The sequence below is a fragment of the Ipomoea nil genome, unplaced genomic scaffold, assembly GCF_001879475.1.
Source record: "Ipomoea nil cultivar Tokyo-kokei standard unplaced genomic scaffold, Asagao_1.1 scaffold2565, whole genome shotgun sequence".
NCBI lineage: Eukaryota > Viridiplantae > Streptophyta > Magnoliopsida > Solanales > Convolvulaceae > Ipomoea > Ipomoea nil.
Genome location: NW_017618993.1, coordinates 924755 through 938082, shown reverse-complemented (window position 1 = coordinate 938082; position 13328 = coordinate 924755).

The following is a 13328-nucleotide window of genomic DNA, read 5'->3' as shown; positions in this document are numbered from 1 at the left end:
TAACAAATTTTTATGAAATTTTTCATACCATTATTTAGGGGCTTGTTTCAAGCCATATAGAGACCTCTTGAGTCTGCATACTTTTCCTTCCTACCCTGGATCAACCCATCCGGGAGGTTGCTCCATGTAGATTTCTTCCTCTAGTTCACCATTTAAAAATGCTGTCTTTACATCCATTTGGTGAACTATCAACCTGTGTGAAGAATCAGTGCAAACAAAACACGAATGGTTGCAATTTTTGTTACCGGTGAATAGGTATAAAAATAGTCCTCACCGAATTTTTGTGTGTAGCCCTTGGCTACTAGTGTGGCTTTGAATCTTTCAATTGACCCATCTGACCTTAGTTTCCTTTTGAAGATCCATTTACAGCCGATTGGTTTGCAACCCTTTGGTCTTTTGACCAATTCCCAAGTGTGGTTAGACTGTATTGAGTCTAACTCACTTTTGACTACTTCTTTCCACAAAATGGAATCTACTGAGCGCATGGCTTCTTCGAAGCTTTTTGGTTCCTCTTCTAGGACTAGTTGACATATGAGCTGATCACAAAGTTCATTCAAATCTTTCAACTCAGTTACATAATTTAAAAAATCATAACCAAAGTTCTTTTCAACTCTAGGCCTTTTACTTCTTCGGGGCTATTTAGAGTTGATTGGAAAACTGGGAAAAACATCATGTGAATTTTGTTGAATTCTATCAACAGGTGTACCACAAGCATTATTTAATGGAAAAATGTGTTCAAAGAATATAGCATCTCTAGATTCACACATTGCACGGTTTTCCAAACACATAAATCTGTATGCTGCGCTGTTTTCGGCATACCCAACAAATACGGCATCTATGGTTTTAGGTCACAAATTGGGCCTTTTAAAGGATGGTAGTCCCACCTTAGCCAGGCAGCCCCATACCTTTAGGTACTTAATATTTGGGGCATGCCCTTTCCATAGCTCATAGGGGGTTTTTTCAAACCCTTTGTGCAGGACTCTATTTAAGATGTGGTTTGCTGACAAAACAGCTTCTCCCCACAATGAGTCCGGAGCACCTGAACTGATTAACATAGCGTTGATCATTTCCTTGAGCGTTCTATTTTTCCTCTCGGCAATGCCGTTTTGTTGAGGAGTATAAGGGGCAGTTAATTCATGAATAATGCCCGAAGATTCACACAGAGTTGTCGTTGTATTTGATTCATATTCTTCCCCTCTATCAGAGCGAAGACGTTTAATCTTTTTGTCTAACTGATTTTCTACCTCAGTTTTAAAAGCCTCAAATTTTTGTTCGGCTTCATCTTTTGTTCTTAGTAAGTATACTTTAAAAAACCGGGAGAAATCGTCAATGAAAGTAATATAGTAGCGTTTTCCACCTCTACTTTCAGTAGTTTTAAAATTAGCTAAATCGGTGTGAACCAGTTCTAATACAGATGTGGTACGCAAACTCACAGTTGAAAAGGATTTTCTAGAAATTTTGCTTCAGCGCAGATTTCACATTGTGTGCATGTTTCATTAGACAGATTAGGCAACAAATTCATGCTTTTCATTCTATTTAAACATTTTGTGCCAATATGTCCTAATCTACCATGCCAGATATCTAACGAAACAGTAATGTAAGCAGAAGAAGAAGCATTGTTATTATTGGTTTGAACATGCCAAGCCGGGGTGTGGTTTGCAGTACCAACTACATCAGAATGCTTTCTAACTACTGTGACATCTAACACAAAAAGCCCTTCACGCAGGTATCCCTTTCCCAAAAACATCCCATGTCGAGTCATGACCATTCGGTCAGACTCAAGTACCATTTTAATTCCAGCCTTATTAAGTAGGCCTGCAGAAATCAAGTTTCTATGGAGGGAGGGAACAAAGAACACATTTTGTAAAAGTAACTGTTTCCCAGACCCAAGCAATATTTGTACTTTTCCCTACCACTTACCTGGGATACACTGGAGTTTCCCATGAACACTTGTTCTTCTCCAGTGATTGGCTCAAATTCTTTGAACAGATACTTATTGTTGCAGAAGTGACGGGAGGCACCAGTGTCTACAACCCACTCGTCTGGATCTTCAACTGTATTTGCCTCGTTATCACTGCTGCCACAAGGTCAGAGTTCTCCATGTCTTCCACTATGTGTGCTTGGCCTTTTGGACCTTCAGAATCTGTCTTTTGACCATTCTGGTTTGTGTTCCCTTTGCGTTTGTAGCATTGGGCAGCACGGTGGCCATGTTTGCCACAAACATAACACTCACCAGAATTTTTTCCCTTTTTCTGAATCTACCCACTTTTGACATGGTTGTTGTTGTTGTGTTTATAGTTCTTGCCCCTTGGTTTTTATTATTTTTACCTGGCTTTGGCTTATTAAATCCTGGATTAGCCTCAACAGCATTTGCTTTAATAGAGTTAGAAGGAACAACAAACCTGTGAACCAGACGGTTTTGTTCCTCAATGTTAAGGCTGTTGATCAACTGTTGAAAGGTGTAGGTGCGTCGATCATGCTTCATCTTGTTCTTGAAGTCCACCCAAGAATCGGGCAGTTTATGAACCAGTGAATCGTAGAGTACCACCTTGTTAACCTCAGCACCTTCTGCCTTCATGTCTGCAACAAGGTTTTCGAACTCGTGTACCTGTTCTACAATTGGTTTGGTGTCATTCATCATGAAGTGCAACCACCTCCCAACTGCATATTTCCTTCTTCCAGCATCGTCAGCACCATATTTCTCCTTGAGTAAGTCCCAGATTTCCTTTGCTGACTTATATAAGGAGAACATGTCAAACAAAGGATCTGAAACCCGTTGGAGAATGACAGTGCGAGTAATCTTGTTATCCTTCTCATACTTCGCACAAACTGCCTGGGATACTAAGGAAGGTTGTGTTGATATCGACTTGGGATCCTCGAAAGCTGGTGTTTCCTTTGGATCCGTAGAGTCCACTGAAGGCGTGGCTGGAGTGTCCTTTTGAGCAAACGAAGCAGGTGACTGCGAATCCGTCACATTAAATTTCGCAGGGTCCTCGAGTATAACATAGTCGACATCATTTGACTCCAGCAACATCATCACCTTTGCAGACCACCTTCTGTAATTTAGACCACCTGTCAGTGGTTGAATCGGAGCGACATCCGACCTCGCAGCTGGTCCCAGAGACATTGCTGAGCGCGAACTTAAATGCTTTTAATTGTTGGAGAATTCGTAGAAGAACAACAACGTAGTGCAAGATGTAGGCGGATAGGCAGTGTGTTTTAATAGTAGAAAGGTTTCTGTGTCGTGTCTAAGCACTACCTTAAAAGCATTTAACGAACAGAGCTATCGCTAGCTTTGTACCGGTAAGCACAGAAAAGATAACGCAGGCAACCTCTATTCACCGTGATTTCTCAGTGTGTTTTTCACGGTTGGGGACGAGCGATTTATATACTGAAAGTAAAAATCGCCCGTCCTATCTCAGCCATGAAGAGCCAGCGAGAAAGATGGGAAGTGGGGAAGACCAACGCCAAGTGCACGCACGTTCTTTTGTTCATAATGAAGTGGGGTGCAAAACGTTGACCACACCACACCGCACGTGCGAGCCGAGTGGGCGGGCGGCGGCGCGCGCGTGGTTTTCCCCTATTTCCCTCCATAACACTTCAAACTTTCTCAAAGGGGTTGGTGAATTAAAGGGGGTAAAAAGTGGGTTAGCTTGCAAATGTGGGACACATGAATAAGGACAAAAGTCACAAAAGGCACCCAAAAGCCTTTGCCTTGTAAATGTTTCCCAACAGGGCCAAGTCAAGAAAAGAATGGTATGCATGCAGAAGGTGGTAAACATGAACGGGTAGGAAGACCGGAAAGATCGCGGAGGATGCCAAGTCGCTATGCTGATTTTGTGACTAATATTTCACGTTAGTTTGTTAGCATTAGTAGCTTTAGCTCAATCAGTTATTATTATTTTTTATTTAAACATCTGTAATAAGCTTGGGAAGGCAGTGAAGAATTTATCCAGTTTCTCAAACTTCTCTTGCTTCTTCAGTGGAGTTGTGTTCTTACTCGAAAAGGACAATCTGATATAATCGCGGGGCGATTGTATCACCTTCACAGCCCCATTCTTATTTCTCTCTCTCCCTATAAGAGAGATATAATTAAAAGTTGTTAATATGGACTCCTCTGCAATTGGAACAGCAAGAAGGAGGTCTTGCTTTTTTGAGGATGATGGTGGGGGCTTGCATCTATAGTGCCAGATATGGAAGTTGGGGTTTCTGGGAATCATCAGAGTAACCGTTTAGTTTCTGTGCCGGTTGTTTATTCACAGAGAAGGTGTAGCTTGAGGAATCTCTCCTCTGTTGCTGTGATGATGGGTTCTCCAGGATCTGGTGGAAATGGGAAGTGTTATTACTGGAGTGATGCTAGATTTGAAGAGTCTCACTGCCCCCAACAATCCAATTGACAGACGTATTTTTTATTTTTTTTTCTTAAAGAGCCCTATTTTTTTTTTCTTAATTCCCATGTTTTAAGCCCTCTCATTAATAATATTTCATGTTAATTACGGAATGCTTAATTAGAAAATAATTAAACGTGTTATTATGATTAACGTATTTTATTTCCTAATATTTTATATGTTCCATTAACTACATTAATAATTAATAATAGTATTGTATTTCCTAATATTTTATATGCCTTCAAAAAAAAACATTAATAATTAATAATAGTATCATAATACTAAAAACTTTTGTACATCGTATGCGAATTTAATTTCTTGTTTCAACCCTGACTGTCTCCTTACTAATCACATAAAAAGATACTAATATTGTTTGTAAATGAATTGTATAGAATTACTAAATTATATATTATATGTTATTATTCGCAAATATTTGCATCAAAATTTGGATTTGAAAACTCATACGGTACTTTGAATTTAAAAGCGACATTTAATCTTCGCACTCAAAAACTCCTGACTGGAAGACAATTTCGTTTTGGGAAATATAACTTTCCAAACATTAGGGATCATGTATCGGCGAGCAAACAATATGTTAATGAAAATAAACAATATAACATATATAATTTTTCAATAATATATCTGTCGAGAAATTAGCTTTCGTACTTTCTACAGGTTTCGGAAAATATACAATATGAATCATATGATTTCCAAATCTCTCCAAGTTTTGTATTACCAACTAGTATTTGTCCCGTGCGATACACGAGAAATATGTTATAAAAATATACCATATATGAGGTTTATTCATCTATAAAAAATTTGTTATTTAATAATTATGTGTAAATTGCTATGATAAAATTATGAACATAAATATATTTACAATTAAAATAAGAATTGATATTTAAGGAGGGTGTTTACTACAAATCTTAAATAATATTTTCTTTTCTATTACTTAAAAGGAATTCTATCTCACAAAACTTCCTCCTTTTAAATATTTATTGCACTGATTATACAATGATTCTCATTTGTTTTGAGGAAAGGAGAATTGAGAGAGGCATATCCTGCAAAGAAAAAAAAATGTTAGAACCCCTTTTTTAAGAAAATCATAACAGCATACCAATGATTCTCATATTGACACCTAAAATCAAGAGGTAATATGAAGAGAAAAAAATGTTAGAACCCCTTTCTCTTTATATATATGTGTTTGAATCAGACTATCTACATACATTTTACAGCTTTAACAAACCTAAAGTAATATGAAGACGATCACTACTTCAACCGTTATTGGAAGAAAAAGGAAACAACATTTTGACAACATAGGTTTGTTCATCTTGCTATTATTTTCAGTAATTTTTTAATTCGTTAGTATGTCTTTATGAGTAACTCGAAGAACATTGTATAAAATGAACTTTTCTGGACCTCTTATAAAAAAATAATACTTTAACAAATTACCAGATCTGTAAAATAACTAAAGAGGAGATGTCCTGCATGCTCTGGATCTAGGATTTGCTTTGATGTCTAGCCATTTTGTTCTTGGGTCTCAAATCCATCTTTATCACACCGGAAAAGCCATGAGAGTACTTTTAGAACACACATATGAGCTGTCTGAATCAAGAACAAAAAAACAATCAAAAGCATGGAATCTATCATGATGTTCTTGAAACAAACTCAAATCTTTCTTCTGCACAACCTTTTCAACATGGTCATTGTAGCGTGTAAACCTTAGATCATATATTTATATTTATTAAATTTGAAGTATAATATATCACTTAGATAATTCTATCAACCAGTTTTTAGTACACTAAATTACAAATATAATATATCAGATTCATGCAAGTAAAAAAATAATATACGGAGTAATAAATAACAAATTGAAATCTTGGTACTTCTCTTTGAGATTCATCCAAACTCAGATATGAAATTTTCTCCATTCGAAAATCATGCAATTGAATTTTTAGATTGAACTCCTGCTATTGAAACTCATTTTGACACGATTACTGTCTATAGTCAGTTAGATATACGATCTATGAACATGCAGCTGGAATTTTATATTCACCAAACAAATTCGAAGAAAAAATTTGATCTCTCCCATCAAAGCTAGAAAAACACTTGGCTGTTTGTATCTATATATAGAATCGTAATTGATTCAACCACAGAAGAGCTCAGACGACCAAAACGTAATTAATTTTATATAGTAATGGAATAGAAGAAGGTCGAAGATTATAAACTTCCTACCGCTAAACAAGCAGAGATAGTTGGATTGATTTGAGCATGCGATGCTTGAAAGTTCCAGAAGCGAAGAGAGAAGGAGGCTGTTGAACGAAGAACACGGGTCAGAACAAATGGGAGAGATCAATCAATAGTTATACCCTACACCACGACGCACATAGCATTGTGCACCGCGCGCCTCCCAAAACAACGTCGTTTTGGGGTCGTTTTGGGAGGCGCGGTAGGAAGTTGCTGGGATTATGTGTATTTGTTCACACAGTTATGTGTATTTGTTCATACAGTTATGTGTATTGGTTCATACAGTTATGTACATTTTTTATACAATTATGTACATTCTTTTTATACAATTATGTACATCCGAATCAGAAAATTTGTGTGTATTATGTTAATAGTTGATGTGTATTATGTTAAAAGTTTATGTTTATTATGTATTATGTTAGATTATGTGTATTATCTTTTAAAAAGAGTATGTATATTTTGTTATATAACTAAGTAAATTCATGTATACAATTATGTGTATTCTAGTATAACATTATGTACATTCTTGAACAGCGGTTTTTTTTTTTAAAAAAAAAAACTACTGCCATTCACTGGGGCGGGAAATTTCAAAAAAAAAGAAAAATTAAAACGACGTCGTTTTGCATCTGGGCGCATAGTACAACGCGCGCCGTGGTGTAGGATATAAATTGCCGAGATCAATACGCAGAGATGGATTTGTGGATATTTATACATGGGCTTTAAGGATTTGGGCTCTCCATATATTTTTGTTGGGCTGTATAATTTCTTGGGCTTCATGTTCTACTAACTTCTTGCAGCCCATATGTGTATATATATAATTTTTAAATACTACTCAAAATGTTGTTTACAACTAAATTTTTAATAATTTGTAATTTTATTTCTGTTTAATATAAGCAAATATTTCTACTTTTATTTACTTTGTTTTGAGCCTTTAATAATTTGTAATTATACTCTAATATTTTGTGATGTGTTTCTATGTGCCAATTCTTTTTACACAGTATATATATATATATATATATATATATATATATATATATATATATATATTGTTTTATTTGTCTCATACTTATTACTTATTTATTTATTATACATAACTTCTAGAATATTTTGTAGAAAATAGTTCACCGTCTTTAATAATTTGTAATTTAAAATAAGTCTCAAAATCTTGATTTGTAATGAGTTAAGCAATAGTTGTAATTCAACTACTAATATAATTTACAAAAACGTCTTTAATAATTTGTAATTTAAAATAATTTATTATTTTATAACACTAACACTTATTACTTTTAAGTATGTTTAAATCTCAAATTTAAAATTTTACAGAAATTTTAATATTCACAGAAAAAATGATTATCTTACAATACAACAAACATAAGTTTATTAGTGTTAAAATTTTGATCCGTGCATCGCACGAGTATCATACTAGTGTGTAGAATTCTGAGATTCACAGGATGATACTATCAAAATATTGGATATACTAGAAAATATCTTTAGTGCCTCATTCCCTCTAGAATTGGTGATGGGTGTAAAAATGGTCATTCTTCCATTAGTTTTCTAACTAGCCTCAACTCTAATCTATTGAAAAATTGAAAAGCACTCCTTGCCCTAATATTCCAGTATTGCTCATCTTTTTTGGAGTATGTCTGCTATGTACAAGAATATCTGTTCTAATAATTTGTTTCTGTATTTCGATAAATGACTGATTTTCAGTCTTTTCACTCTGACAGTTTGGCATAATTCCTTCTTCTGTTCTGATTATCTCTAACTGTTGTAGGATCAACTCAACGTGGATGAAGCCAAGTACCCACTGGATCATTTTAAGGTGGGGGGGGGGGGGGGGGTGACTTTTGAACTACATGGAATTTCATTTTACAGCACTTAGTTGGTCAGTTCTTCATTTTTGATTTCCACATGCTAGTTTGTGTTTAAGCCTTAGTAACAGATTGAATGAAAAACTAGTTGGGAACCTAATCGCCTTTGAGGTTAACTGGCCACAATTTGGGCACAGTGCAATATTATGAACAAATAATGACATATATTTATATTGTATGTATCTTTAATTTGCAAGTATTATAAAAGAAATGATATGTTAACATAGTTTTAATGTTATAAGATTCATTTTCCTAAAGCATATTTGAGCTCTTGTAGACCTAAGATTAAGAGTTCAAATCCTCTATTTTTTTGGTACATCACAAAAATGAAACACACTGGTTAACTTATTAAGAGCATCTCCAATATGGACTGCAAAACTGCAAAATTTGACTGCAAAACACCAAATATGCAAATTGGGGTGCTCCAAGGGGAGATTTCATTGTGCCATAACGCCAAAATGTTTGGCGTTAATGAACAGTGCAGCGCCATATTTGGCGCTGCACTGTTCATCCGCGGCAAATCTAAAATTGAGGGGAAAATGACTCTTTTGTCCTTCTTTTTATAATTCCAAATGTATCCTTTATTTGTTTTATATGTAATGTTTTATTTTGTTAAATACTTATATTTAAAGTTTGTATAATTAAATAAAAATTATACCATTTTAAAGATCTCATTGAGACGATCGAAACAAGACTAATATTGAATATTTTTTTTTTGAAAATGACTAATATTGAATATATATTAATTAAAATTTCAAATACATCAAACATAACTAGAACATAATTAGATGTACTAGATGTTGTATGCTATATTATTATTTTGTAATAAATTAAATTTTAAAAAATATTGTTAAATTCGATTTTTTAAAATAATTAATTTTATAAAAAAAATTAATTTTAATAAAAATTATTATTTACATCACAAGTTATATTTTATATTAAACTAAATAAGTTCGAACTAAATTATATTAAACTAATTAAATTCGAAATAATAATTGAAAAATAAAATTATTTTAGTGTAAAAGTTTGGTGTTTTGGTGAAAATGGGTTGGAGATGAATAAAATTTGGTGTGAGAATGTGCTGAGAATATTCCTTCTGATGTGACATTTGGTGAAAAAATTTGGTGTTTTGGAGTAGAGTGGGTTGGAGATGCTCTAACAACTCTGCCCCATATTAGCATCTTCCCCAATTAGGCATCCTACTACTATTCATTTAAAATTTCACTTATAAAGGTTTGACCAATCTATCCTTATATAGGTTTTTTATTCTTAATGCATTTTTTTTACTTCACGTTTCTTGGCAGACATTCATTGATTTTTTTTATAAGAGAGCTAAAGTCTGGCACAGACTGCGATGTCATTGCGTTCTGGGCAGGCAATTGGTCTTGCACCAGACTTTAGCCGCACTATGGCATTCAACAATGTTACTGATGCTGCAAGATTTTGGATTAAGGTATATACTACTTTTTATTTTTAAAAAAAATATTTTTAGAAATTACTAATAACAAATATGGCTTCTATATATTCCAAAAGTTATGCCTGCTTGCTGCCATCAATTGAAGAAGCATCATGTGCTATTTGAATGGTATTTAAAAGGCTGAACAAAATGCTATGATCTTCAGATCAAATACATTTAAAAAAAAAACAATATAGCACAAAATAACATTACAATGCTAGAGTAGGTTGTTAGCAATATCTGCAATTTTTTTTTTTTTTGAAAGTAGCAATATCTGCATTATTAACCTTAAGAATATGACACTACCTCAGGGCCGAAAATTTTCCATTCAAGGCCTTTTGGGGGATGAAGCATGCTCCAGTGAATTCATTGATGGAAGTTTGCTTAACAGTACATTTATATTTAAATCATTCCAGGATTACCACTGTTTCCATCTTCCTGTCTCTGGAACTATTGAGAAATTTATAGACATACCTGGATGTTTATATACTGTACGTAAACTATTTTTTGGCTCTGAATCATATTGGTAGCTTATTGGTTGCTTCTGTCTTTAACTATTTTCAGTCATCCTAATTGCTGCTTGTGTGTTACCTTCTAGGTAAATCCTATTGCTGTGAATATCAAGTATTGTAATGTTTTCACAGAGAATAAGAGGGCTGTGTCAATAATATCAACAGAGACTTTGGAAAGGTTTGACATTTTGAAAGTATGACATAAATTTACATTTATGTTCCTTTCATCTCGGAAGGTTTCCTGTTATTTAGAAGATTTGTGTCTTGTTTTGCTAGTTATCCTAGTAGCCTCCTTGTTGCTTGCCATTGCTTCTTCTGATGATTGGTGGCTCAGATGTCAATCTTTGTGTCTTTATATCAACTTTGTTGTTATTTTAGTTTATAAGTGTAGCTTTGAGTTTCTAAATGTAGGTGGCCTTTGTTGCAATTGGAGCAACAATGGTTAGCAGTATTACTTTTTCAAAGGAGCATGACTATGTGGCAAGGGTAGGTTTGTGATTGATGACATAAGCTTTTGGCTAATCCCTTTTCAATTTTTAATCTAATAATGGTTTTCAAAAAAAAATCTAATAATTTGAGTCTTTTTAAAATTATCTTGCTAAGAGCAACCACAATAGAGCATAATATGGAGTTAATGTAAGACGAAATAACTTGGGTGGGGTTATTTATAGATGTGGGGTGGGGTTAATTAGCAAGTTATTTGTCCTGCAAATTTGGGGTGAATGGCAGAAAACAAAAAAAAAAATAAATAAATAAAAGAAAAAGCAACACAGGCTCTCCATGTTCCACATCCCAAATGAGAAACCATTATGATTCCTGATGTCATAGGCGTTTTTTCGTAATCCTTGTATCCATCTGAGGAATTGTCTGAATTGTATTCCTTCCAGTTTGGGCAGCCCATAACTCCTAAAACAATTTGTCCCTCAACTACAAGAGCCAACCCAACCACAACACAGTCACCCTCTATGTACAGCTTTAGTAATACCCTATCTTCAGTGTATATCTTCATCTCTGCTGACATACCTAACACCCAAATTGCATCTGTCTCCCTGTAGTCCAACCTTGCAAAGCCTCAATCCTATTCTCCAATGACCTCATTGTATTAGCAACAATGAGCATCTCATCAAGATCAAACACAATAGATAAACACCTCATATTTAGCATTCCCAAACATGAACCATATAACCCACGCGGCATAGAGAAACACCAGAAATAGAGGAATTTCTTCTGTTTACTTGGCATTGCAACTAAGTGTACTTCTTCATTTTTAGCAGTAAATTGAACATCAATTTATTCCTTGACATCACTAAGTTCCTCCAAATTATCAAGAGGAGGTAGACTATCATCACTCATGCCATTATCAACTAAGCAAGGAATAACATTTTCAATTACCTCAACCTCAACTGCAGATGCTTCAGTTTCATTTTCATTTGAAGATTCAGACTCCGCAATTGCATTCTGCACGTCAGAAATGCTTTTTGCTGCTGTTTTGGCAGCCTCAACAGTCTCAACACCTGGGTTAGCCTCTGCTATGTCGGAATTCTCGGCGGATGTGCCCAATTCTTCCGCGTCGACAGAATCGGAGCCGTGCACTGGTTCGTAAGCATTCTTGTACGTCAACATCTCAACTTCTGGGTTCAGCTTCTTCCCTTCCAACTCACCGGCGAGGTCCCTAAATCCCTCCGCCGAAATCGACGGAGCAGAACTGTTGCTTCTGCCGGCTGAAGAAGGAACCGAGGCAGGAAGGATATACCCGTTTAGCCTTAACTACTCGAAAATATCAGCTTTCCATGCATCCATATACTCCTTAAAATCCTGAATGGAATCCTTCATCTTTTGCTGACTAGCTATCAGACTATTGCCTTGCTCCATAAACATAGCCTCAAGTCTGCTCACAGTATCTTCTATAGAAGCCGTAGATGGAGTTCCCAAGATGGGACCTGATACCAAATGAAATGGAGTTCCCGAGCACCCAATAATCGTTGTGACGTAAGCAAGGCGATAAACGGTGCCGTTTTACTCCTTAAGTTTGTTGCTAGGTTGTTACCTGATATTTTAGATAGAAAATAGTATGTTATTTGCCATCTTCTATATATATAGACAGTAGATTTTATGGAATGATATGCTTGATTAATCAGATATTTCATTTCTCTAAAATCTCTCTCCCTACTTCTCTCCCTATTCTCTCTCCCTCTGCAATTCTTCTTCTTCTTCCCCAATCTCTCTGTTTTCTGTATCTCTCCCCCTTCCTCTTCTATTTCCCCTTCTATTTCCCTTTCAATTTCTAGGTCCATTACATTTGACAGCGCGCCTGACGCTTCATTTTTTATTTTTTTATTTTTTTAAAAAATTTCAGTTTGTTATTTTTTTTTCTTTTTTTTTTCCTCCCCTTCCTACTGATGCGGATGCTCTAAAACCATAACAAATTTTTATTGCGGCTAGTGGGTCCCGTTATTGCGGCTGGTGGGCTCAATTCCCGAGTCCCGATTCCCCATAACAAGAAACCTATTCCCGATAACAAGAAACCTCCCGAGTTCTGTCAAGAAACAACTAGGCCTGGAAAATCACCGACTGAGAAACCTGCTTCGGTACCGGAGAAACCTGCTCTGGTACTGGAGAAACTTGCTCTGGTACCGGAGACACTTGCTCTGGTACCGGAGAAACCTGCTCTGGTAGCGGCCACATGGGAACACGGAGAGACGTCAGGTTCCAAGGATGTAGATAAGCTGAAAATTAAATCCACAATGGTTGTAACTTCTGCAATTTTTAATTTTAGCCTAAAGTTAGATTAGCAATATACCCTAATTTTATACTCGTATATATTTTTTAGCAATCGTGGTACCGGAGAAACCTGCTT